Below are 6,098 nucleotides of genomic sequence, written 5' to 3'. Positions count from 1 at the left end.
TGTATAGATACATATATACATACATATATATGTATAGATACATATATACATATATATGTATAGATACATACACACATATATATATATACATACATATATATATATACATACATATATATATATACATACATATATATATATACATACATATATATATATATACATATATATATACATATGTATATATATGTATATATATATATATATATGTTTCCATGCTTGAAAATGTGTGTTGAATATCGATCAGAGAAAAAGACGACCACAAATCTATCTAATCAAAACATACAAACATGTGCAATGAAAATAACAAATCTTAAAGGAAATGGAAGAAATTAAACTAAATTAAGAAACTCCCTATTCCAGATTTTGCTTCCATTGTTCTTCTCCAAGTTGCTTTTTGATGGCTCTCAGGTATTGCATTGGGATTTCCTGCATAGATTAGAAACTATTTTGAAGACTGTGATCTAGCTTGAAAATGAGAAAAGAGGTTGAATTTATAGATTTTCAACACAAAAGGGGTGAGAATTTGAACTCAAGTGTTGATTGAGAGACAACTGATTTAGATTGATCAGTTAACAGAGTTGATTGATTTGTTAACTCAGATTGATTGAATTGTCAACTCATTTGATTGAGGAGTCAACTAGATTGATTGGATAGTGAACTGAGTTGATTGGGAGATGACTGATTAGATGGATTGAAAGACTGAATTGATTGATTACTCATAAAAAGCTTATTTTGAGTGAAAAAGGGGTGATTGATGAGTTAACTAGATTTAACCAATTAGTTAATTGATTTGATCAATCAATTTGATTTCAACATGTGTTGTAGGATTTTGAAATTGAATTTGCTTTTCATTTTCAATTTGGATTTGAATTTGGACTTCAAATGCTGAAATGCACATGAAATTAATTGAAATGATATGAAATTCGAATTTGGGGAAAATGTGAAATGAAATTAGATTAAATTAATTAGAATTAGAATTTGGGGAATTAGAAGAATAATTAATTAATTTAAATAAAATTATTTAAACATTAGAAATGAAATTAATTAAATAATAAAGTTTATTTAACTAAGGAATAAGTCATAATTAATTAAATAATTAATATTTGAGATGGGTTTGAATGTTGAGATGATTAAAGAATGGAAATTGGATAATTAGTAATGTAGAATGTGATGATCAGAAGAAATAATTAGTTTAATAAAATAATTAAAGAATTACTTAATTAATTAGACAAATAATTAGTATATGATTGATGAGACATTTTTAGGTGTCTACATTTGCCCCTCTTTGACACAATGTTGAAATGATGTTGTTTCAAAGAAAACGAAAAAAATTCTACCCCAATATGCCTCGATGACACTTAGGGTGTAAATATGCCCCCTCGGAAAAAGTGGTCCAAAAATTGTGAAATTAAGACCATTTTTTCAAAAATATGCTAGTAATCGATCATGTGAAGTTTGGTGAGGTTTCTATCTCATTTGATATGGCTACAACTATGTTCAAGTTGGAGGGGACCATGACCATTAGGGTAGCAAAAACCCTAATTTTGAGCTATAAATTAGAAATTGGTTTTGATTTGAGCTCATTTGCACTCATTTGCTTTGTAGGAGTTCTTTTGAGATTTTAGTGCTTTTGGCGTCCTTGGAGCGAGATGGCAGGTCACAGAGTGAGACTGCATTTATCTAAGTGAGTGAAATCCTATTAGAGACCTCTCGACACTGGCACCATGGCAACTCTTTCAAAAAAATTGCATATTTTTGTCTTTTTTTTTCCAAATTTTTCATCGATGTTTGCAAGTGCCAAAAATATGTGATTCACAATTGCCATTCGATTTATTCGCAATTGATAATATAAATTCGCAATTGACTTTACTTGTTTGCAATTGCATTTATTACTTGTATTTGAATTGTTTTGTTGGCAATTGATATAAGTAGTGCGCAATTGAGGATTTTAATTCACAATTGATATAATTAGTTCACAATTGCTATAAATGATCCACACTTGCTATAATTGATCCACATTTGCTATAATTAGTTCGCATTTGATATTCCATTAATATTTTTTGTGTTTTCTCCTGATGACGTATCTAATTCATTTTATTTTTTCACATGTCTCAAATGCATGAGAATTATCCAGTCTTGATAGCAAGACAAACGAGGCTAGATGGTCTTGATCGATGCCATGAGTTAGATGTCGAGGATACAACTTTGCTTCGATAGGTTGGCTTATATCATATAGTGCACTTGCCTGAGGTTACGACCAATAGGGCCATGATTGTTGCATTGATTGAGAGGTGGCATTCAGAGACTTTCTCATTTCATCTTCTGACAGGTGAGGCATCCATCACACTCGAGGATGTGTGGTGTATTCTACACATTCTCATATATGGTGCATGAGTTACATTTGATCATAGTGATGGAGTATTTTCCTTATGTGCTTTGTTTGAGTGTTCCGAGGATTATCTTCATATGCGGGGTCGTTATGAGATTCATTGGGATGATTTAGATTATGATGATCTCACCATTGTTCTTTATTGCACTATTGCTAGATTGTTGATCCCCGATAGACGTACCCATGGTTTCCCTGTTGGATGGGGATGAGTGATTCATGATATGGTTATTGATAGATGAGTGTTTGTTTGGGGTCCCTATCTTCTTGCCACCGTATATCATCAGATACATGGGATTGTATATTTACAATAGAAATCGATTGGATGTGGTGTTACTTTGCTCCAGATATGGGCTTGGGAGCACATAGCTATATTTCGTCCTATGATACATGTAGATTTATAGCTAGAGAAACCATATGCCTATAGATATATTGTTGGAGTGAGACATAGGGCTTCGGGTAACATTTTGTACTGGCATCATCAGATCGATACCTTACAGTACTTCTCATGGAGACCTTATCTTACTTGCCTCGGTTGGGCTGATGATACCCAACACCTTCCTTTTTGTTGACAACAAAGATACCTTATTGGGCGAGATTTTGGTGGTCACAGAGTTATTGATATTCATCATTGCAGAGTTTGATAGTCTTGCTCCTATTTAGTGGGGTTGGTTAGTTGGTGTTGTAGATTCAGGGATCACACCATAGTATGATACATGGTGGTTACAACATAGGCCCATACCTTTGATAGATCCGATAGTATGGATTGCCGCTCAACAAATTAGGCACAATAGGGGTCCTAGGGGGAGAGGGAGAGGACAAGGGAGAGATGGTGGGGGATGAGAAGGAGGAGGGAGAGATGGAGGTTGAGGAGGACTGGATAGAGGTCAGATAGATATGATAGCAGTAGTTGCAGAGCAAGTTGAGAGTGGAGAGGAGGATGTGGATATCAGTGGAGACACTATATCTATGAGCAATTCTGATGGGAGAGATAGTGATAGTGGTGAGTTAGTTTCAGGCTCATCGAGCAGCAATGGAGATGAGGTGGAGATGATATTGATATGCCTCAAGCCATGGAGATAGGAGGTGTGGAGGGAGGTGATGATGAGGAGATATTGAGGGCTCGGGTTAGGAGTTTGGAGGACTTGGTTGCTACTTCGTGACAGTGGCGGATGAAGGATAGAGATGTATATCGACGGGCGATGGAGGATCTTGCTACAGAGAGGGATCATCTCCAAAGGGAGAGAGATGATGTAGTGAGGCAGATGTAGTTGGTTCAGGCCGCTTATGACCAGCATTTTTCTCTGGGTATTGATGCATGCAAACATTCTGACAGACTTTACTATGCTACAGAAGAGACCTTGTATTATAGACAACTCTACCATGGTGTTGTACCTAAGGCACAAAGAGCTCCTAGCTTTAGTGAGTTTAGAGGCCATTCTGGTTCTATTAGGTCTTCTACGCGAAGGACTAGTAGTGGTGGTGTTATGGGTCCACCTCAGACATCTTTGAGACATCTTGGGGCAGGATCTAGTAGGCAGGATCCACCTAGAGATAGAGGCAACATCAATTGAGATACTTTGTTATTGATGAGATACAATGTAATTTTGACACATTGATGAGATATATTACATGCATTTTTGGTGATGAGTTATGCCTTATTTTATGATGCATTCTATGATCTAATGTTTTTGCTTTTATTGTATGCTTACTTGATGATGCAACTAATGTGAATGTGATATGATGCAGTCTATATGATGAGCTTTTATTTTATGATGTAATTCAAAATGAACTTAGCTATTTGATTTCTTGTTGTGAAGGTCATCGGGATTGCTTCAACCCATTTGGTAAAGTACTTAGTAGCTGTGAGTATAAACTTATGTCCATTGGAGGAGGTAGGGTGTATTTTCTCCACAAGATCTAATCCCCATTGTGAAAATGGCCATGGTGATGTTATTGGCTGAAGCTATTGAGTAGGTGCATGGATCGTTTCCATGTATTTGGCACTTCTTTCATCTTTGGACATACTTGTAATCATCCTTTTCAATTGTAGTCCAATAATAACTTGTTCGCAATAGTGTTTTTGCTAGAGCTGGTCGAGAAGAATGTGCCCCACATATGTCATCATGGACTTCTTTTAGGGTGATTTGTGCTTCCTCAACATTGAGGCATCTAAGCGAAGTGTGGTCTACACTCTTTCTGTATAAAGTGTCAACAATGAGTGAATGCCTTGTTGATTGTCGGATGAGTGTTTTTCTTTGATTTCGTGAAAGTTCAAGAGATATGTATTCATCATGAAGGTATGCATATATATCTCTGTACCATGGGGACTCGGGTCCTGCTATCATACATACATATTCAGTGGATGGTATTTCATAAGCTGGCACAATGAGTTGTTCCACTTGAAAGTCAAAGTGAGTCCCATTATTATGCATATCTAAGAGAGAGCCTATTTCTACCATTGCATCGACTGCCTTGTTTTGCGCTCTTGGTATTTGTTTAAATGTTACATTGGTGAAGTGTTATTTGCATTCATCCACCAATTGTTTGTAGGGTGTCATCTTATCATCTTTTGTACTTTAATCATCATTGACTTGGTTAATAATGAGTTTCGAGTCTCCGAAGACTTGTAGCTCCATGATTTTCCATTGTAGTGCAGTATGGAGTCCTATCACCAGGGCTTCATATTCAGCAATGTTATTGGTGCAAGGGAAGTTGATCTTGAATGATTTGGGAATGGAATCTCCTTAAGGAGTTATGAATAGGATTCCTTCTCTTGCTCCATGATTTGTGTGAGACCCATCAAAGTATAGTTTATCTGGAAAATCTACCACCATCAGATGACTATCTTGTAGGGGTGCCTTTGCAAGTTGATATGCTATGATCTGTCCCTTGATGACTTTTTTGTTGACATATTCAATGTCGAATTCACTGAGTATTAGGACCCACTTGGAAAGCCTTCTAGTTAATGTTTCTCTGTTCATCAAGTACTTGAGTGGATCGAAGTGTGCAATGAGTTGGACTTTATGACTCAACATATAGTGCCTAAGTTTATGTGATGCAAAAACTACTGCAAGACATGCTCTTTCTATTGGTTTTTAATTGAGTTTATACCCAATGAGCATTCTATTGATATAGTAGATAGCTCTTTCTTTCCCTTGTTCATCATGTTGTGCTAGAAGAGGACCTAAAGAGGAATTTGTTGCAGCTATATACAGGAGTAATGGTTTCTCATGTATGGGTGGAATCAAGATTGGTGTAGGCAAAATATATATTTTTAATGCCTTGCTCTTGTGTAGTGGGGTTGGTTATTTGGGTTGCAAATTCAGGGACCACACCACAGTATGATACATGGTGGTTACAACATAGGCCCATACCTTTGATAGATCTGACAGTACCAATTGCAGTTCAACAGATTATGCACAACAGGGGTCCCAAGGGGAGAGGGAGAGGATGAGAGAGAGATGGTGGAGGACGAGATGGAGGAGGGAGAGATGAAGGTTGAGGAGGATGGGATAGAGGTCAGATAGATCTGATAGTAGCAGTTGTAGAGCAAGTTGACAGTGGATAGGAGGATCTGGATATCAGTGGAGACACCACATCTATGAGCAGTTTTGATGGGAGTGATAGTGATAGCGGTGAGTCAGTTTTAGGCTCATTGAGCAGCGATGGATATGAGGGTGGAGATGATATTGATATTCCCTGTGCC

Source organism: Cryptomeria japonica, chromosome 8, assembly GCF_030272615.1.
Source record: "Cryptomeria japonica chromosome 8, Sugi_1.0, whole genome shotgun sequence".
NCBI classification, from domain to species: domain Eukaryota; kingdom Viridiplantae; phylum Streptophyta; class Pinopsida; order Cupressales; family Cupressaceae; genus Cryptomeria; species Cryptomeria japonica.
The sequence above is the reverse complement of the archived record's forward strand: the minus strand, read 5'-3'. Positions refer to the sequence as shown.